Source organism: Micropterus salmoides, unplaced genomic scaffold, assembly GCF_014851395.1.
Source record: "Micropterus salmoides isolate LMB-PRFRI ecotype aquatic unplaced genomic scaffold, ASM1485139v1 Ms_hic_scaffold_7, whole genome shotgun sequence".
NCBI lineage: Eukaryota > Metazoa > Chordata > Actinopteri > Centrarchiformes > Centrarchidae > Micropterus > Micropterus salmoides.
The window spans coordinates 23,224,948-23,247,523 of NW_024044459.1; the positions used below are offsets into that span (position 1 = coordinate 23,224,948).

The 22,576-nt window shown below is 39.8% G+C and overlaps 1 protein-coding gene across 1 annotated transcript in view; it reads left to right on the forward strand.

Moving 5' to 3' along the window:
• The first annotated feature begins 1,955 nt into the window (after nt 1-1,955).
• Nucleotides 1,956-22,576, forward strand: part of bmpr1ba (bone morphogenetic protein receptor, type IBa) — a 63,372-nt gene continuing 42,751 nt past the window's right edge. Inside the window, exon 1 of the mRNA XM_038702905.1 lies at nt 1,956-2,020. The gene's annotated coding sequence lies outside the window, so the exon portion shown is untranslated. The remainder of the gene's footprint in view (nt 2,021-22,576) is intronic.

The following is a 22,576-nucleotide window of genomic DNA, read 5'->3' on the forward strand; positions in this document are numbered from 1 at the left end:
GAATGTGCTGTGGTGCAGTGGCCCAGCAAACAAATACATTCTCAGCATGTGGGAAGCACTGAAGATACGTGAATTTGTTTTGTACCTTAAAACACACTTGGTCATGCCAGTCATGTCAGTCATGGCTGTCTGTGATGTATAGATTGGAAATAATATCCTGTGCCATTCATACATATACATATATTTGATCCTTGGTTTTACATTATGCTTATTGCTTATGCATACTTATGTGTGCTTATCTGTGTGTGGAAGGGTTTATGTTACTTGTTTGTCTATGGCTTTGTGTGACTAGCTGAAACGCTGCAATCTGTCTGTCATCCAAAAACAACACCTTTTTCTCTATGTGTCTATCTACAGCGTGGTTCCACTGCAGGAGGCTACTTTTCTGGAGTCACCCTACCTGCCAGTGTTTTCATTGGTTATTGTGAAGCAGAGAGAGAAATGACAGCTTGTAGGAACTCAGTGAAAGAAGGGATTTAGGCAGTAATCTGCCTCACTGATCCTTTTAGAAACAACCAAATGTCTGGCACACCGCCTGGCTCTCGCCACAACACGCCTGCTTTTGGTACCTGAAGGCTACACTGTAAACTGACACCCACAGTGGCATTTTCTGCTTCCCACATACCTCAGATCAGACATGGAGTAGAATAAAGCTTTTTCCCTCTGTTGGTAAAATGACTAAGGTTAGGTGTGTACCCCTGGGTTCATGCGCGTACCCTTTTACTGTTCAGGTCAGGTCAGACAGATATGAACATTTTGTTTGAGAACATATGGCATAAACAAAGACTGACTTGTAAATTTCTTCATCAGCCTAGTATCTATCATCTGTCTTGAGCTGAGAATTCATTATCTTTCATCTGTCAGCTACGCAAACAAACCCAAATTGTATTATTTTTCAAAATCTGTGTGACATTTTTAGAGGCATCTGATTGATGATTGACTTTTCTAGTCTGGATGAGGCTTGTCCCCTGTCATTCCCATTAAGCATGGAGTGTTTTCAGGCTTTATTTTACTGGAGCTGTGTGTGAGCTAAAAGCAATTACCAATATAATTTTCTTTGTCAAGAACTGAATGGCACCTTTTTATTTGAGTAAATGTAATAATTTTAATTTCTTTTTCCACTGGTTGTGGGTTTGTGAGATGCATTAAAGTTTGTAGACCTTTTGATTTATGGACAATCTGACCCTTTTAACACTTAATATGAATTGACCTCTTTGTCTAATGTCAGTTCTGACTATGGAGGCTAACACGTGCAGAAAAGGGCACAGACAGACACACAAAACTGAGAGGCACACTCGGACACGCCCCCACACACTCACACATACATAAGGCTGGAGTGGTTTATTGGGTGGCAATAAAAAGAAACGTTATGTGAAATGAATCCAGTGTGAGTTACAGTGTTTTGGAGACTGTGTTTTCTTAGAGATGAAGAAATGGACCCGCCCAGAGTGTCATGTTTGTATAATTTTTTTTATTTGAGTTTAATTTTCCAACTCCACAGGTGGGAATCTGTACGACCTGCCCCTCCAATCACAAGAGATAATAAAATGTGCAATTATTGACATACAACCTGTATGTAGAAAACACAATGTTTTAAAGTCACTTTATATGACTTACTGTAATTTATGTTTCATTTAACTTGATACGTCAAATAAAATAAACATATGAGGTCCATGAAAGCAATAAAGCAAAGCTGACTGAATTATAGCTACGGATTTTATATGAATTTAAAAAAACACGTTGGACACCACCATAGCAGTCCTAATTGTAAAAATGTAACAGGTGTACACTGTAATCTAAGTGTACCACTTGCCCTTAGGGAATGGGACTGCTTTTTGTTTGTCATAAATCCGCATCCCTGTCTTTGACATTAACCAAACTCATACATTTCTGTTTTTGTAAATGGGCCTCTATATTTTCTTAGTGTACTTTCTTGTGTGTGCATGCAGGTACTCGAGAGCTGTGTGACCAGCCCCATCTATGAAAGTGAATCTCAGCTTACATCATCTCTCATTTACAGGTAAGAGCAAAATGTATCATCAATTCATCAGTCAGTCTCTAGTCGGTCAGATGCTCTGTTTCTGTCTATTATCACTACACACACTACAATGTATTCCCCCAAATATTAATAATCCCAATAAGATATTTTGGATTACATCATAAGCCAAATAGCATTTATGTTTTTGATGCCATTTACTGTAAGTACCATTTGTTATTGGAAACATGTAAGTTTTTATGCTATCATTTTTCTTGCTACCCTACTCGGGGAGAAGATGAAAGAAATTGACAACACATCTCTGTACAACACGGTGATGATGCATGATTTTGGGGCATAATAATATTTATTGTGTGTTATACACCTTGAACTTTCTTGCCTAAATTGATGACAATATATCAAAAAATAATTAAATAAAATCTATCTCCTTTTAGCGATATATATATAGTCTTTTGCTGTCACCACAATCCTTTTTGTAAAGCCTTGTGTCAGCCTCCAGTAATTAGAGGTTAGTGTATATAAACACATTTTGACACAGTTGAGTGATATTTTTCACATATTTAGTAATTGACCAGTACTATAGAAGTTGGAAGTTTGCACACAAATCAATAAAAAAAACTGAAGTATATGGATGTGATTTGATAAAGTAACAGTAAATGTTCATTCTGGTCCATTGTAGTAGTCCTACTAGCTGAGGTACTAACAGGAACCACCTTACTACTTTCTCTGCAAATACCTAATTTTGCAGCCAACCAAGCTAGCCAAAATAGCCCACTTCGTGCAGCTACAGTATATCCCGGAAGTAGGAGGACAGCAGTTATGGGAGTCAGTCTCAAGTTGCGTGTTTCTCTGAAATCTAAACTTGCCAAGAGCAACATAAGGACAGTGACTCAATATCCTTCATAAATTACTGTATATTTAACCTGTCCTAAAATATGTAACTCGAGCTGTAAAAGCTCACTTTGTGGGCTTCATGATCAGTGGTGTTTTGCTACTTGTTCCCTTTCCCTCAAGCAGCAGTGTCACAGAGCAGTGGTTCTGCACAAACATAAGAGAGACTCTTAAAAGAGAAATAGTATTAGAGCTTGTAAATATATATTCCTGCACTTTTCATTTGTTTACATCTTTTGAGAATTTGGAGTTGTGAGCACTACGTGTTTGCAAATGTAAATGTTTCCTTTGGGACAGCAATATGTAACTTTAGCCTGCACCAGCACAAGTGATTTAGCTCAGTTGCCAAGAGGAAATTTATTAGAATCTGGGAGCATTTCATAGCCAGCTGCATGGACAACTATGACAACTAAGGAGGTTTGTAACGTGTAAAAGCACCGTGAGCTGAAGCAGGGAGATTAAACATTTGTATGCATCTTTGTTGCATGATCACATGCTTTGCAAGCAACCTAATGTCAGTCACTGAGACCAGGCCTTGCTCTCAAAGCACAGACATCAAGTCAGGAGTGGTGCCACAGGATGGTGTGCACAACAAAGTGAAAGAGGTCCTTGCATGTGTAGCAATAAAAACCGGTCCACAGCACAACTGAGTGCATCTTAAAGGACGTTAGGTCATTCAGTCAGGGGAGGCAGGTGCTGTTAACTGCACATTTACATATGGATGCTTTCAAATGAGAATCACACTTCAGCCATCAGTCCGGAATATGCTGAGCAGATGGTACTTAGTTAAAAGAGCAAGGTGAAGAAGAGGCTCTCAGTGAGATTGTTTGAAACAGATAATACCTCAAACATGTGGCTCCCAGGGACGCTGTTAGCTCAGTTGGTAGAATACGCACCTCATGTACAATGGCTGAGTCCCTGCTGCAGTGGCCCTGGTTCAATTCCAGCCGGTGGCCCTTTGCTGCGTGTTGCCCCCTATTTCTCTTCCTCTTTTCTCTCACTATGCACTGTCCTGTCAAAATATAGTATAAAAGTGTCTATATATATTATGTCCCCATCCTACCAGTGTTGTGTGCACTTGTTTGTGAGATGGTATGTTTCTGTTTATTTTATAGGTGGCTGTTGTCCAACATAAGGCCTCAACTGCTTTGTTATAAGGAGGATATAAATCATCTATATAATGAAATGTGAACATATAACTAATGATTTTATCACGCCAACAATACTTACTTTTATGAATAATTCTCAAAACCAACCTTAAACCTACAGTATATGCAGTACACAGTTCAAATTATGATGCACTCATCCAGCCTATTAAATTAAATTATTTTCACCTACACTCTTTAGGTTAGGCAGCCCACCCTGACTCCCACAGTTGCTGAGGAAACACTGCTGTGTGGTGTGTTAAACAGCAGCCTGGAACCTTTGAGTGGGAGACGTATGTTTCAGCAGGGCCATTACTGCTGAAACATGAGAAGGTGTTTTCATGTGCACACATATACACCCCCACACGTATATACACACAGGAACCCACGTGCACACACACAGGTGCGCTGGCAACAGCATCTTTCAACATGACGGCGCTCTATCCTGAAGTACACAGTGAAGAGTGGATAAGCTGCGTGTGTGCATGCGTGTGTGTGTGATTGTGTGAGGATAAGTGAAGAGGGAAGTAGCTATTGGTGAGGTCATGAACTTCAATAAGCTTCCTTGTGGTTTTCCATTACAACTCACTCCAAGGACTTCTGATGTGCATTTGTTGTAGATACCAACCAGATTGTGCATACATATTCTCTTCAATGGATAAATGCTCTTGTTCCTATGATTTATCCTGAAAGACATCATAAAATAGGTGAATTTCCATTGCACATTACTTTGGCTTTATCATCATAGGTCTTTTCATATTGACATTTGAGTTGCTGTTTGAAGGGTGAATGACTCTTTTGAATAGGGCTGAAACTAATAACTATTTTGATAGTTGATAAATCTATTGATTATTGAACTGAATAATATTATGAATGCATCACAATGCATCTTTTTTAGCCATCAGCTTTTATATTAGGCTTGAGGTTGTTTTAGGCATGTGCTAATTAACAATCACGACCAAAAAATAAATACTGATTTCAAAAACACATCTTTTGATTAACTTTTCTGTTGCAGCAACAAAAAGTTCCACTGAAATCAAGTCCTGTCATGTACCAAACAAGTAAATACAGTAAGAAATAACTGTGTGTGCAACAGTGGGCACTGCACTCATCTGAACAGCTGATCTGCTATTAAGGCATTTATCTAGTGAAACAAACTATATTTTTATACAAAGAAAGGAATAACTTAATGTATTACACTTGCCAAATTTACAAGAGAGAGACCAATAATAACAATTTTGTAGTAGACAACATTTTATAAAGTTTATAAATTTTCCCTTAACTCAACAACTCACAAAACTAAAAGTAAGAAATTGTCACATGGTAGCTCCGCTTTAATCTTGAGAAGCTGCAGAGCTGCAAGTCTCTATTCATTCAACTTATACTGTAAATTTCCAGCTAAACTGAGGCTTTTTGAAGACCCTTTTCTCTCTCTCTCTCTCTCTCTCTCTCTCTCTCTCTCTCTCTCTCTCTCTCTCTCTCTCAATTCAATTCAATTCAATTCAAATTAGCTTTATTGGCATGAATGTAATAACAACATTGCCAAAGCATCATATATACACAACATAAGAACAATCAGCCCCATACATTTCATTACACAATTAAAGCGTAAAGTAATCAAAGCGTATGTGTGTTTGTGTTTTTAAAAAAAAAGAAAAAAAAAAGAAATATTAAAATAAAATAAATAAATAAAACACTAAGCGTGTGTTTGTGTGTGTGTGTTTAAAAAACATATATTAAAAATAAAATAAATAAACAAAACAGTAAGCATGTGTGTGTTTGTGTGTGTGTGTTAAAAAATAAAAATATATTAAAAATAAAATAAATAAATAAAACAGTAGCATGTTTGTGTGTGTGTTTGTTAAAAAATACAAATATATTAAAAATAAAATAAAATAAATAAATAAAACAGTAAGCATGTCTCTCTCTCTCTCTCTCTCTCTCTCTCTCTCTCTCTCTCTCTCTCTCTCTCTCTCTTCAGCAAGTGTTCCTCTTCCACCACCGCACACACGCTACGCCTACACATGCACACTGACGACCCAGGGTTAGGGTTACAATTTTGGATTTATTCACGCACTTTAAAAACATTTATTGGAAGTTTTATTCTTTTTACATGTTTATATACAGCATTAAATGTTGAAATGTATATTGTAATAGGAGAAAACTGGTAGTTCTATGTAAAATCAGACATTGAGCACCCCCATATCGCCAAAATGGCATGATCCGCCGCGAAGCTTCGACTGTGAGATTGACAGTCGAATCAGGCTCTGCCCATCAAAGCATCGAATCTTCTACTATTGGGGGTCAGCCCTAGTAAAGAGTATTAAAAACTAAAAAGACATGGCAGTTAACATTCATGCATGATATTAGTATTTGAATGGAAATACGTATCACAGTAGAATATATACACAGTGGACAAGATTAAACCATCCCAAAGAGTTTGCGGATCCAGTGGTGACTGGGGATGCATGTTGTTTGTCCCTAAGGGGGCACCATACTTATAGTTTTCTGTTACCTGTTACAGTCAGATGAACATCAACAGACAATTCAAGTTAAATGTTTGGAAGACTTTTTTTTTCTCTCCTGAACATTTAGGTTCAAGTTTGTAGCAAGTTAAAACCGGTGAAAGTCTGTTGTAGTTGAGTTTCAGGCATGCATTAAATACATTATAAGGCTCCGCTCAGTTGCTCAAGGCAAGGTTTTATAAGACTGATCTCAAGTGCTACTCACTCATCGCTGTGTGTGAGCTGCTGTTGTGACGCTTTTACTGTAAGCACAGTTGCTCTCCCTGCCACCCATTTTATTTCTTTCTCTCTGTCTGTTTTGTCACTTTCTGTCTGGCTCTCTTCTTCTCACTCTCTCTCTCTCTCTCTTGCTTTCTGTCTCTCTCTCATACACGTCAACAGCTGCACATATACTTCAACAGCCTACTAGCCTACTAGCAGCAAAAAGTACTTAGTGGTCTAAAAGAGAGGGCAGTGGGCTTTGTCATAATCCCTGTTTGGGCTGGAACAGGCTCCTAAATAAACTGCTGCAAGGGGACACCACTGTTTACCAGCAGTGAGAGGATTGTATTCAAAGTGTAGCAGTGTTGTCTCTGTAGTCATTCAGCTGTGATGAGCCGAAACAGAAAGAACACTGGTGTGTGTGTGTGTACTGCAGTGACGAAAGTACGGTGGAAACGGACAAAAGTTTTCACAAAAGCAAGAACAAAATTTTAGTCAGTGTTTGGAACTTGTTTATTTAAGATAAGCTATCCTCAGTACTGTAAACTGTTTTATTGCAACAACTTGTGATTGTCCAAACTAAGGCCTGTCATGAAAACAAACTAATTACTTCCAAACCTCAATGCCACGAGATGCCGGTACAGAGGAGAGCTGTAGGCTAACTAGGTTAAAGTTATGATAGTGAAATTTATTAGTTACATTCAGTCACTCTACTTTATCTAGACTATTCTCAGAGGATTTATTTGTAGGTCTTAGTGAAAGTGTGATTTTATGTCTTAAAAGAGTACTAAACCAATTTAACACCGTCACTCAGTAAGGATCAATCTTCTCACTAAAACTCACGGCAAGAAAGCAAATAAGCTTCGTTTCCAAAATGTCAGAATATTCCGTTAAAGGCCCCACTGGTGTAAAACATATCCTGCTCAATCATCAAGGTCCATAGTCAACATTCCAAGTACACAGCACTATACCCCAACTGCAGATATTGGCTTCAAAAGAAACTGATATACCGTAAAACATGATAGGCGAGTACCAAATAGCCGCCTACCCCGTTTACTAGCCTGGTGTGGGAACACCTTTTGACAAATGAACGCAGGTCTCCATTAGAAGCCCGGTCTGGTTTTTATTGCAGATCTTGGAATGTATTAACCCTCTCAAACCCCGCCGGATCGACCGCTTCTAAGCTGCTTAGATCGTGCATACAAATATTAATGTTTAAACATATGATCAATATGTCAATATGGACATGCTACACATTGTCTCCATAATTCAATTGTTCAGTTCATTTAACAGAAACAACAAGCCCCAAGTCTAATTCTTCTAGATTACCGGGGTGCCTGTTACCTTTGTAGTGCTCGTTAAGTTTGAATGTGTCCGTTCCTTGATTTTGTAGATTCCTTTACTCTGTAAGGGTCCACCGATCAAAAGAATTAGCTTTTCATAAAAAATTATCCAAGTTGTGAATACTGTCATGTAAAGTCCATCGCTCTCTGTCTACTAACTTCTGCCACACTTCTCTCATCCTGCACCCTGTTGTTGGGTATGTTTGTTTTTGTTATGTTGCTGCCTACAAAATAAAAGTGCATAAGCCGTATGTCGGAGCTAGATCAAATGAATGATGTGTATTTGATATTATTTGATAAATTGTACAGAAGTAATATTCATACTGTTTGAAATAAAGAAACTGTTTCATAGTAGCCTATTTAAGTTTTGTGCGAAAGGAGTTAAAGGCCTGTCCCATATGGATGCCTGTCCCAAATATTGGCGGGGTCAATTCAGTGATTTTAGCAAATAAAAGCCCGGGCTAGTAATTAACGTTTTACGGTATTCTAGATTTGACACAACACATGGAGGAATTGACACCCTCAGTGTTACAGCAGCTGAAAGACTAGTTAAATACAAGGCAAGGCAAGTTTATTTGTATAGCACATTTCAACAACAAGGTAATTCAAAGTGCTTTACATAAAAGCAACAGGGAAATATAAAAAAGTTTAAAAGCAACATAGGGAAATTGAAAAAATAGACATTAAAATATAATAAAAGTTACAGTGCAGTGTACAATCAGGGTATAATATATATATACATAATTGAGTTACAATTATTTTGAAAAGAGAATAAACAGAGAAGTAAACTTAATCTACTCTCTCTAGCTAGTCTGTACTCGGGTCCATAGCAATCTTTGGGTCCACTGAAACTCCAAAAACCTAGTTAAAGGCAGTGGTAAAAGGAAAAATCTTAAATATTTAATTAAAAATCAATGATAAAAAGGAAAGTATTCAGTCTTAATTTAAAAGAACTGACAGTTTCAGCAGACCTGCAGTTATCTGGGAGTTTGTTCCAGATATACGGAGCATAATAACTGTCTGGTCTGGATGGTTCGTAACGAAGCAGAAGATCAGAAATGTATTTTGGCCCTAAACCATTTAGTGCTTTATAAACTAACAGCAGGATTTTGAAATCAATTCTTTGACGTACAGGAAGCCAATGTAAAGACCTCAGAACTGGAGTGATGTGATCCACCTTTTTGGTCTTAGTGAGGACTCGAGCAGCAGCGTTCTGAATCAGCTGCAGCTGTCTGATGGATTTCTTAGGGAGCCCTGTAAGGACACTGTTACAGTAGTCGAGCTGACTGAAGATAAATACATGGATAAGTTTTTCTGACTTTCAATCGTTCCTCCCTGGCTCCAAAAACAATAACTTCAGTTTTATCTTTGTTTAATTGAAGAAAATTCTGCGCTTGTATGGGATCATAGACCCCTGGTGAAATGGTTATGTAAATCTGTGTGTCATCTGCATAATTATGGTAACATATTTTGATGTTTCCATAATCTGAGCCAGTGGAAGCATGTAAATGTTATGTGTGGGGAATGAAGCCTTGAGGAACTCCACATGTCATTTTTGTCAGCTCAGATGTGTGATTACCTATAGACACAAAGTAGTCCCTGTCCTTTAAGTAGGATTCAAACCAGTTTAGTACTGTGCCAGAAAGTCCAACCCAGTTTTCAAGTCTGTCTAGTAATATGTTGTGGTCGACCATGTCAAATGCAGCACTGAGATCCAATAATACTAAGACTGAAATTCTGCCACTGTCAGTGTTTAAATGGATGTCATTGAAGACCTTAACAAGAGCCGTGCTGTGGTGTGGTCGAAAACCTGAATGGAAGACATCAAAACAGTTATTTAGTGCCAAGAAAGCACTAAGCTGTTGAAAAACAGCTTTTTCAATGATTTTACTTAAAAATGGGATTTGATATGATATGTCTAGATTGCTCTTTTTTAAGAGTGGCTTAAGTTTTCAGGGCCTGTGGGAAAAAACCTGAGAGGACAGACATGTTGACAATTTCTAGTAGATCCGAGGCCATGCATTTAGACACATTTTTGAAAAAACCTGTTGGCAGAATATCAAGGAAACATGAAGAGGATTTCAGATGTTGTGATATGTCCTCCAGGGTTTTATGCTTAATAGAATCAAATTGTCTCATGATATATGAATTGTTTTTAAGTGGACACAGGGACAAGACAAATCCTGTTACTGACATGAAGGCACTGATTGCTTGTCTAATTGTTTGAATTTTGTCTGTGAAGAAGGAGGCAAATTCATGGCAGGCCCTGGTGGATAGAGGGTCAGAGGCTAGACACAGGAGGGCTGGTTAGCCTGTTGACAGTAGCAAACAAAGCACGTGCATTATTAGTGTTTTTGGTGATGATGTCAGAGAATAAGGACCGCCTTGCATTTCTCAGTTCTAAATTATAAATGCGAAGTCTCTCTTTATAGATGTCATAATGAACCTGGGGATTTGTTTTCCGCCACCTGCGTTCAGCTTTTCGACACTCTCTTTTTTGAGTTCTAACCAGTGTGGCATTTCTCCGTGGAGATCTTCTCTTACCAGAGACCACCTTCACCTTGGCTGGTGCAATGGCATCAATAACATTTGTAATTTTAGAACTGAGATTATCTACAAGCTCATTGACTGAGACCCGTGAGAGGGCGGGTGTCGAGGAGAAAGCCTCAATAAATTTTTCACTAGTGTTTTCAGTGATATGCCGTTTTGTGATTACCTCTGTTTGTACATTTGTGTGCACGCAGATAGCACTCTCAAAGAAAACGCAGGAATGATCAGAGAGATGAACATCAGTCACCACAACCTTGGAAATGTCCAGACCCTTGGAAATGACCAAGTCCAAAGTGTGCCCCTTATTGTGTGTGGGCTCCGTCACATGTTGGGTTAGTCCATAATTATCAAGAACACAACACATTTCTTTAGTCCCTCTGTCCTGGGGGTTGTCAATATGGATGTTAAAATCACCAACAATAACCACACAGTCAAAGTCAATACAGATTATAGACAGCAGTTCACCAAAGTCATCAAAAAGGTTTGCACAGTATTTAGGGGGCCTGTAGATATTTAGAAAAATGTAACTAATATCCTTTAAGTAAACTGAGTTTGATTTCTATGCAGGTAGGTTTACGCAGAAAAACATTGGCTACCGTTTAAGAATAGTTATGCATCTCCTAAATCTTTTTCTTTACATTAAGAGTAGGCCCCTTCAGGGAAAATAAAGAATAGTTGTGAAAATGCATAACTGACATAACAAGCCCCACAAGTTTTGGGCACACGCTCCTCCCCATCTTCTCAGCATGCATCCAGTATACACATTACATGTGCACACACCAAGACTGAGACTGAGAGCGGAGACTGACACACACGAACACTCATTGACCTTGAGGGTGTTAGCCGTGTTGACGTTTGTTTGGACGGTGCTTCAATTCCTCAGACTGCTGCGAGGTCACATGGCTTGACATCAAAGAAAAGAATTTCTTCCTGGGCGACTCTGAGAGCTCTGGTGTTTATCTAAAAGTCTGACTGTCTCGGTGTGTGTGTGTCTGTCTGTGGCTACTGTCATGCCTGCCTGCCTGATTAATCAGCGTCTCTTTTTTTGTCTTATTGTACGATACCTGCACGGCTGTCATGTTTGTGACTGTAACTTTTTCTTTCCCTCTTGGTCTCTGTCAGTCTTTGGTTTTCCATCAGAATTTAGGTAAAAGTTCTTTATGTTGTTTCACTTTGGCAATAAAAAAAACTCTGTGTGCTTCAACTGTAGAGAAGGATGAACTGTGGGCTACAATGGAAGTATTGATTTGTTGCCATGCATTTTATGTTGTAAGCCCCACTGCCTGTTAATGTGGAATGACAGGATTTGGCTGAATCATTGGTGCTTTTCACATGAATGCCATTTAGCGAAAATTGGTGATGGCTCCATTTCTCTCCATTATAAACAAATCCAGTTTTGTTTAGCAACACTTCTTTAAACCACAGCCAACTGAAATATGGTTGAGAAATGCATAGTTTGTCTCTGTGGTTTGGAGTGTTCTCCACTGGTCTCTTATAACTCATTGTGTTTATCTTCACACTACAAGTCTGGTCAGGATGAAGCTCTTTGATTCCTGGCTATGGGTCAACTTGTTTTAAAAAAAACACTCACGAGGGAAATGAGAAGCGGAAGAACTGGAGTCAACCTGGATAGCATACACTAAAAAGCATTTGATGATAACAAGGGTGCAATATGACTCCTAATAAATGAAGCCTTTTCTGAGTAAAAATACTGAAATCAACTTAAACTTCATTTTGTGAGATCTACATTTAATAGACTGATTGTCTCGTCACAGGGTTGGACGCACCAAGCTGTGTCCTCACTGCAGAGTAATTCATGTGCATATTTAGCTGTGAGGTTTTTCCCCCGGGAAGGTGTTTTGTTTTGATGTCCTCCACTGCAGCCAGATGAATGACCACATGGGGAGCCAGAGGGGGTGGGGGAAGCTTCGGACATGTTAAAGGACACCTGTGGGGTTTGGGGGGCCTCTGCGTGATGGACAGTGTTCCGCTTCAGGTGGCAGTAATTTGTCTAAGCCATGGGGAGGGGCAGTGGGGTTAGATTTTGTGTGTGTGTGTGTGTGTGTGTGTGTGTGTGTGTGTGTGTGTGTGTGTGTTAGTGAGAGAGTGTGGGCATGCAATTTTGAAGTTCAGAGGTTAGAGTGTTAGTTTTTGTTTCCTTGTCAATAACTAAAAACAACTGCTCCCCTTCAGTGTGTACAAGTATCTGTGTATGTTTGTTTGCAGACATACGTGCCCTGTAAACACACACACACACACACACACACACACACACACACACACACACACACACACACACACACTGAACCACTGGTCCACACTGAACATCACACAGATCGTGACAGTCTCAACCACAACTAATGATTATGTAAATACGATAACCATCTGAAGACATGATTGTGTGTGTGTCTGTGGGTGTCCTGCCTAATATACCTTTATCTCTTATCATATGGAGATTAGCTGTTAGACAAATGTGGCATTGTTGAAGGCCAAGGTAATAAGCCAAATGTGTGCAAGCATGCATGTGTGTTTGTGTAAGTGAAGCTATGCTTTACTAGTTCAGGGCCTGATCTGTTCTGTGCACCTGATACTGAGCTGGGCCAATGTACTTGGTGAGCTTTTTATTAAATGTCACAGGCCGATCATCTAGAATAACCAATAATGTTCCAACTACTTATGCCTCTACACACACACTCACTCACTCACTCACTCACTCACTCACTCACTCACTCACTCACTCACTCACTCACTCTCTCTCCCACTCACTCACACACACACACACACACACACACACACACACACACACACACACACACACACACACGCACACACACACACACACGCACACACACACACACACACACACACAGCCTGTTAGTCTGTATATGTTGATAAATAAAAGGTTGAATAAAACAGTGGCAAATGAAAATTATAATTATTTATTATGTGTATTATATATATTTTTATATGTGTTGGAGCTACAGATTGGGATAACGCACGCACGCACGCACGCATGCACACAGGATTTAGTTATGTTGAATGACTTCAGCTGTTGTTGATACCTTAGTAAATTTAACTGCGTGTTCCCCCATCCACCTTTGACCTTGATTGCCTCAATCTGCCTTTCAAGAGTGTTTTTACGAAACAGCTGTCCAAGGGAGTTTCAGGGGAGGCTCAGCAAATAGAAGTTTACATTAGTTATTACATTAGTTATCAGAAGGTGATCACGTTGAATAGCCTAAATGTGTGTGATCTGGTTAAAGAGAAAGTTCGGCAACTCCAGAAAGCTGCCACACATTGTAGCATCTTCTAGCAACAGTTCTGTAACCAGGCGGGCGCTGCAGGAATATATAAAATACCACCCAGATCTTAAAATGAGATGATGAAGTGCAGACATCAACAATCAACACCTACAAAGAGAGGTGGGCACAGCATGTGGAGTCAAAAAAAGCATTTGATTTTATATAAGCATGTGGAGGAATGTCTTCAGAATTCTCTGACACAGTGCAACACTCAAACATGCATACATTCATGTATGTGCACACACACACACAATCAAATTACATTCTGTTTCAATATTAGATATAGGCATGCATGTGCTCCCAGTCAGAGGGAATTGAATTTTTCTTAACACTACAACTAGGTGTGTGTGTCTGTGTGTGTCTGTGTGTGTGTGTGTGTGTGTGTGTGTGTGTCTGTGTCTGTGTGTCTGTGTGTGTGTGTGTGTGTGTTGCTTTACTTTTATTAGTGCACAGAAAGTGACAACAAGTGATGGCTCCTCAGTGGCAGCAGAATTCCTGAAATATTGTATTTAGGGCAATTTTACAGCTTTCAGTAAGTCGGACTGAAAATAATAATGTGATTTCAAGTATAATATTGTCCTCTTTTTAAAGCATGCTTGCTAATCAGGAGCTCACAAAGCTCAGTGTTATTCATAAGCACATGACTTAAAAAGCTGTCTGTCATTTGTTAAACAAATGTGCAATTGATGTTCACATCAGATGCTTTTGTGCTGTCATTTGTTTCTTATTAGGATTCCTTGTTTGATGTATCTTTGACCCTTTTTAGCATTGCCAGTGAATTCTGAGTTTGCCTCAACACATTATGAACTGGTCTTTTTTGAGACCCGTTTGTTGCAGTGGATCTGATGGAGAATTGATATTCATGTTATATTTCATTATTATTAATGAGTTGGCATGATTTAAATAAAACGGCATAGTTTAACATCTTAATATTTGCTCGTTTGAGATTATAACATTAACTACTTAACTGGTAGGCTCCTGTAAAGTCTGTCTGAATCTCTCCCTCTAGTATACACACACATTTGCACAAGCAGTGCCGATACATACTTACACTTCCGACTGCACAGCCAGAAGAAGTAAGAAGAAGTCGGCTTACACACGCAACAAATGCACACATACACACGCGTAAAGGCATGTTTCGGCGTGTCAGAGTTGTTAGCTTGGAGGGCAAAGGTCATCCTGACGAGTCAGAGTGTCAGTCTTATGTTTCAGTTAGAAGAAGAGAAGAGAAGAGGTCCTCTGTTACACAGTGAATAGAAAATGAGTAGTCTCTTTAGAGAGAGAGAGAGAGAGAGAGAGATATGGTGGGAGTCAGGAAAGATGAAGAAAGAGAACAAGAGCAGAAGGGGGGGGGGAGCGAGAAAGGAAATAAGCATTCATGTTTTCAGATAGCAGGTTGATAGAGATCTTAATGACGTGTTAGGTTAACAGAGGGAGTATTTGTGTATGCGCGTGTGTGTGTGTGTGTGTGTGTGTGTACGTTCTAGTATTTTGTCCACATGCAATTACATACGCATATGTTTGCAGTGCATGAGTGTGAATACTTGTGCTATAGCGGTGTGAGTGAATGCATGAATGAAAGCATGTTTTGTGTGTTAGGTATGTCTACTTCTCTCAGTACATAAAGGGTCCATGGTGGTCATATGAGAACCTACGCTGAACTTAAGGATCCCCGAATAGTGGATGCTCTATATTTGGGAGGTGGACCGAGGCTACTGACCCTAACAGTGACCCCACACCTGCCCCATGTGTATAAGCGCGCGCGTGCGTGTGTGTGTGTGTCTGTGACATGGTAGAAGTTGGAGATAGGTTGGACACGTAAATGAGTGTGTGTCTGCTCTGCCTTTTTTTTTTGTCTTATAATGCATTATGCCGTGGTGTGTTTGTACCAGTTATGGGTAGAGTAGATAAAAACTGTACTCAAGTAAAAGTATTGATTTTTTTGACTTTATGGACTCAAGTAGAAGTAAAAGTTCTCAAATAATTACTTGAAGAGTAAAAAGCATTTTGTAATAAACTACATTAGTAGTGAGTAACTTCATTAGATGCAATTTATTACATCAATGTTTTACATTCAAACAGGCCATTTTCTCAATAACTTTCTTTACGCAGCAGCACTTCCCACAAGCTAACGGTACTCTTTTCTGCCCTCTCCGTATTAGGTCCTCTGGGCGAATCGTATGGCCCTAAATAAACTGCATTACCACGTGCCGCTCACCTGTTTGCGTTCTCAACTGCCTTCTTTTTGCCATTTTAGGCACCATTTCCTAACCTACTGCATGTGAATGTCTGCAATATCATGTCATAAATAAATTCTCACCCCCAGCACCGAGTGAGATCCAATTCCATTCAAAATCCTAGCTACCATGTAGGTTTAGAAATGGGATTGGATAAACTCCAGTATAAAAACCCTCCCTCCCTGTTTTCTCAGATTCAATGTGGAATTCTTGAAGGTCAGAATGTCCACACCTCTGTTACATCTGCAGCCCTGTGGTTGGATAGTATCTTATCTCTTGCTTTTGGACAATTCTTGTCGTGTGTGTGAACTCAGCTGAATATAAACATGATTTATTAACTTTTTTATTTATTTACTCCAAAGAGTGTGCAGTTTGTATTCCTTGTTGCTAGTGGATAATTACAGTATGTAATTATCTGCCACAAGGGGTCTGCCACATCGAAACAATGGGTGCGTTTGAGATGACTGTGGCTTACTTTCACCAACTTGATAGTCTAACGTGAGCTGCAGGCGACTGCAGGGGTGGGGTATAAAAACGACGCAGTCAAGTCGGACACATTCTACCTGCATGAGCTTACTGTGAGCTGAGATCAATGACTGATCTCTCAACACCAAGTGTGGTTCCAACTTTGTGCAGCCAGAGAAAAGCCAGTGCGGCCGCCAGACTCAGCGCCTGAAGCCTCCCGCAAGGCTTTTAATGTCATGTGACATGGTGACGTTTTGCTGTGCCGGTGAAAGTCGGATACAATTTTTAACGAGCATGCCTTTTTTTAAGTCCAGCATGCATCAAGTTAAGTCAGCACTGCGCAGCGCCGCATGAAGTTAAACGCACCTAATAACAAAACACATAGTTTGATGGTGTCATGAAGTAGCGTGGGATCATGGGAGTTGTTGTCCTCACCACCATGGCCTTCATTGCAGTCAGCTTTTCCCAGTTAGGATTCCTTAAGTGTTCATTGTTCAGGAGTTTTCACAGGAGTTGAATTATCTGCAGAGCTCTCCTCTTCAAAACAAACAGACCAGGTGAATAAAACTGGTAGAAACTCTGAATAAAGCACTTTCTCATTAATAATCTGTGTTTCTCTGATGCTGTTGAGCAGACAAAGGACATCCCAGAGGGGCTTCGAGCCGGACTTGCTGCTGCTCTGATTCTGACTTTGATTCATAGACTGGATATAAGAAATGGACGTAGTCATCGTGACGTCACCCGTTGGTTTGTGGACTTCCGTTTTGATAGGCTGCCGCCATGTTGAGTTTTTGCAATCAGGAAGTGCCCAAAAGTGACGAGACGGCGGAGCTAACGGCCGTGTGCGGGGCTAGCTAGCTTGCTTAGCTAGGTGCATCTGTAATTCACATTAAATAAAGTATATCTTAATCTTAAAACTGTCATTTTAACAGGGATGATAACTTTGTCTAGCAAACAACAGTCTTAAAACTAAATGTACTCACCAGAGAAAGTGAACAGCCAAGTCCTAATAATCTCTTTCAACGGCGCTGGTTAAACTGAGACAGTGCCGAGGGTACGAGTTGGCTCTAGCCTGATTGACAGGTCGCCGTGATAACGACTTGTCAATCATAGATAGTCCTGCCCTGAAACATACTCTACTTTTTGGTCTATTTTAAAATAAATGGGACCATTATTTACTAAATGAGCATAATTTTGTATTGAAGAAGACTTGAAACTAGCGACTGAGACCATAAACTCATCAGGAAAGTGTTTACTGAGGTAATTATTCAGCTGAGACGTAGAGTCATTTTACCATTAATTCTAATGGAGCCGAACTTCTTTTTGCAACCAGAAGAGTCGCCCCCTGCTGGCCGTTCAATAAAACGCAGGTTTCAGGGACTTCCGCGTTCGAATCAGATAGCTGACCGGAAGCTTCCCGCTTGTTCTGATTCTGCTTCTTTTGGATTTTTTTCCCACAATTCTGTTTTCACAGCAGCAGGTGCACCACACGTAGAGGAGGCTTGTTAATGACAACAATTTGAAAAAATCAAAACCAATGTGGTTTTCAATCACATGGTAATCAATCTTATATCAATAATCAATAATAATATAATCTTATATCAATAATCAATAATAATATAATACCAGATAACATCTCTCTCTGTGTTTCTCTGCAAAATGCTAAAACGGGCCCACCCAAGTAAAGTCTATGTGTGAGAAACACTGAGAGCTGTTGAACTAAAGGCTTAATTAGTGTATAATGCATCTAAGGATATGAAAGTCTACAGTTTGAATGTCGGTTGAAATTGTGCAATGCCCTGGTTTTTATTTTTTATCATACATGTTGCCCCTATTCCTAAAGGGTCTTTTAATTTGTGTGATACTTTTACAAGAGTGTGGTATACTTTTCCTTGTAAAGTTAGAAAAGGTAAACCTTCGTAGCTTCTGTGTGTGTGTGTGCGCGCGTGTGTGTGTGCGCGTGCATGTGTATCACTGACAGAAAATGCGTGACCATTCTCTCAATTCCATATTTAGGTCTCAGGGTTCAGGGGTCATGGGGGTCGAGAGATGGTATGAATGACTGCCTGTTATGAGGTGGAAAACAAAAGAGTGTGTGTGTGTGTGTGTGTGTGTGTGTGTGTGTGTGTGTGTGTGTGTGTGTTTTCATGTATTTAAGAGAGAGAATCAGGAAACAAAGATTGACTGAATGGCAGAAGGAAAAAGACGGAGTCAGAGAGATCATGATGGAAATATAAACACAAACAAGAGACAGAAACATACATAAATGATGGCAAAGTGTAAAAAAAAAATACTGCACTATAATGATGACGTACTGACCTTGTATCAGAATTAAGTTCACAGCTGAACAACTTCAGACATCTCTCATCTATATAGCTCCTGCCTTTTTTCCATTATTTTCAAACTATTTTCTTGCATGATCCTTATCCTCCTGCTCCTGTTGCATTTCTTCTACACTCACATTCCTAGGAGGTGGGGGTCTTTCATATTGATTGGTTTAACAATCTTCTTCATTTTATGATAAAATTCAAAAAGAACAAAACATATTTGTTTGTTGTTGTACAAACAAATCAGCCTTCTCCTCCGAAATGTTGTGAAATTAGCACAATGTCTAAAAATGCCTGACACATACACAAAGGATGTGGCAAAATAGCTAACAATGTAGTAGAAAGCATGTATGTACAGGTGGATACGTCAATGGAATAAATTCCTTTCTCATATGATTAAAGCCTTTCCAAAACCTTAATGCATTTTTTTTTTACTTTAGAAGCTTTAACCAGATTTGCAACTTCCAAAACCTAACCTTAATGTCAAGTGTATTTTTAATCAATGTTTTTCTCCCCTAAACTTGTGTTCCTTCTGTTACACTTACTTATGTTAGTGACTCACAACACTGTAATCACATAATTCTTCTGCAAAGAAATATATTTGCACTCCTTTTTTCTTGGAAAAAACAAGTAATGGGTGCGAATTATATAAGAGATGTTTAAACAATGGCATTATTAACATTGTACAGATATTTCACATTTGTGTATTTCTTCCTGCCACACCTTGTTCAGATTTAGGTTTTAATCTTTATTTTCTCTTCATTTCTCAATATTTATCCCTTCTCTGTTTTCTGTCCTATCTCTCTCTTTTCCCCTAACCCCTTACCCCCTCCTGTTGTCTGTTTTTTCCCTCATTTCATGACTCCCCCTTTATTTTCCCTGCTAATTGCCACCTCGTTGTAGCATCCCGGGAGCCGGGAGCTCATTAATTGCTGAAGAGGAGACAGGTGGCGCCACTATGTTGTGATGCTTCTTGTTAGTTGTTAGTGTGTGTCAGTTTATCGTGTTCATGTTGTGTTTGCGTGTGCACATTTGTTTGCATGAGTTTTCACTTGTTTAGGTGTGTATTTATGTCTTTATACGCGAGTGTGTATGTGTGTGTGCGCGCATGGGTGGGTGATTCCTATATGCATGTGACTGTGTGTGCGCGATTGTGTGTCTGTGTTTAAATATGTGTGTGTGGTGCCCCTGCTTGTTAGCGGCCCGGAGCCCCTTCTCACTGTAATCTCTTTGTTTATGCAGTGCGAAAAGGGCCTGGCGGGGGCATGAACTCCCCACGCTCTTATCCCACTGCGCCACTCACCCCTAGTAGACCCTCATGCCCCCCCGCCACCCTTCCGACACCCCGCTTTGCTCCCATCACATCCCCCCTCCCACTCAACTCCTGCCCAACTCTGTCCTCCCTCCCTGTGTCCCGTTGTCCCTCCTTCCTGTCTGGCTTCGTTAACATCAGAAACTTAAGCTGTACATTCTGCGAGAGGTCAGCAAAGATGCACCTAAATATACTGTTGGACACCATGTTCCTGTGTTACTGAAAGTGTTTAGTAAGTTACTAGAAAACTATAATCAATTACTCATTACACATTACCCATTGAAAACAAATTACGTTACTTCACTAATTACTTAGCAGCAAAAGTTGTGCTTTATATTACTCTTATTATCTTTTGCTTTCATTACTCAGCTTTGTCAAAGATGCTTTTAAACAACTCCAAGTACTCCACAAACACATGTTGCATCTTTTTGATTTAACTTGAACCAGAAATGTAAAATGAGACATTGTGGCAGCCCTTCACTGACGATCTAATAGCAGCCACTAGCTTCGCCTCAGTGGGCCCCGACCCCAACTGTATGATTCCTAAGTGTAGGTGTAGCCATTGCTAACGTTCGCAAGCCAACTAAAAAAGAATCAGCTTTGGAGTTTGAAGTTGCATTTCTCCTCTTTTTGTGGCGGCTAACTGCCTCCCCCCACCTCAAAACCCTGCGCCAAGCACGTCCCCAACCAGTCTGTCCACTGTAGGCAGAGAGACCAAACTAATTTAACACGCCATCTAACTTCCTGTAAGACCGCAAACGAGCTGACCCTCAAATGTCTCAAGTTTTCAGAAGTGGTCACAGGCCTGCTTCATGCTAAGAAATCAGTGCCATCAGAAATTATATTTAAACTCAATGAATTTGAATTGGTCATGCCCATGTTAGAATCTGGAGAATTAATCAAACTAAATAAAAAAAAATGTTGAATACTGGTGTGAACTCAAAGGTTTATAACTGAATTTTGGTTTTAAAATGGTTTTAATTAGATTAATTATACCAACATCAATAAATAGCTTTGAGCATTTGCTCTCACTTTTCTTTTTCTCTCTCTCTCCTTTTGTTTCTTTCCTCTCCCCTTCTTTGCTCCAGAGTGCCTGTTTTAATCAAATCACATACTTCTTCTCTGCCTCCATTCTGGCCCTCACCTCCGACCTCTCTCACATAGCTCTCCTTTGAAGTCTTCAGTAAAACACGGTTTTCAATCCCTGGCAGTATGTGTCTGATTGTTTGGTAAAGTCTATGAGGAAGAACAATTACAAAGCACTAGTGTTAAGCCTAACAGATGGTATTATCGGTAGGTCAAATGGTGGCCTTTTGGCAGGTCTAGAGGAGCTGGTGTTGTGGGCAGTGATGTATGAATAAGTTGATGTGTGTGCATGTTGGTGTACGTGTCTTTGTGTCCGTGTGTGTCCCATGTGTTAATGCAGGTGTGGGGGTTACCGGCGGTTTGTAGGTCAGCCCCTGCCCCTGGTGTCACCTCGCTCTGTTTGGCCCAAAACAGCCACCATAACAATGTCTCTTCTTTTCTCTTCTCTTCTCTTGCCCTTTTGTCTTTATTCTCTAATCCTATGTCCTCTTCTATCTGTCCATGGATAATTTCATTATTGTATTCAATTCATTTAGTTATTTTATTGATAATAAGTCTGCATATTTTTTCAGATAATTTGCTGGTGTTTCAGATCTCTCAAACTGTGTAAGTTAGTTTATCACATAACTTTTTCCCCCATTCAGGTCTGGGGTGTTTTATTTTCAAAGCCATACAAATTTCAAGTGATAATATTACTTAAATCTTCAAGACACTCAGCAGGCCTGTGTAGGAAATAAATCGACTAAAAGAGGCATTGTGTTTGGCCAGTGTGTGTGTGTGTGTGTGTGAGAGAGAGAAAGAGAGAGGGGGGGGGGCAACAGTGAATAGGACCAGCAATAGAGACAGAAAGGTTTTATTGGGCTACGCTATTCTTGGCTGTAGGAACAGTTGTCATTGGCCACGGGAACATGTGTAGCTCTTTTATGAGCGTAAGCTCCCACTTTAGGTGGTCCTCCCCACCTATTCAAGGCCAAATAGAGTTAGTTTTAAATGGTTAATTAGAATGACCAGAAACTCAAGCTTGTAAATCAGTGTCCTGTGGCATCACAGAATGTATTGCAAAAGATACAACAGAAATGAACATAAACACTTTAAGTGATTTCGGTGATTTGGTACACATATTCCTCCATTTGCTATCAAATGTGTAGCTGCTAGTTGACCCTTTTTAAAATTGCCCCAAACTGTCACAGCGGCGG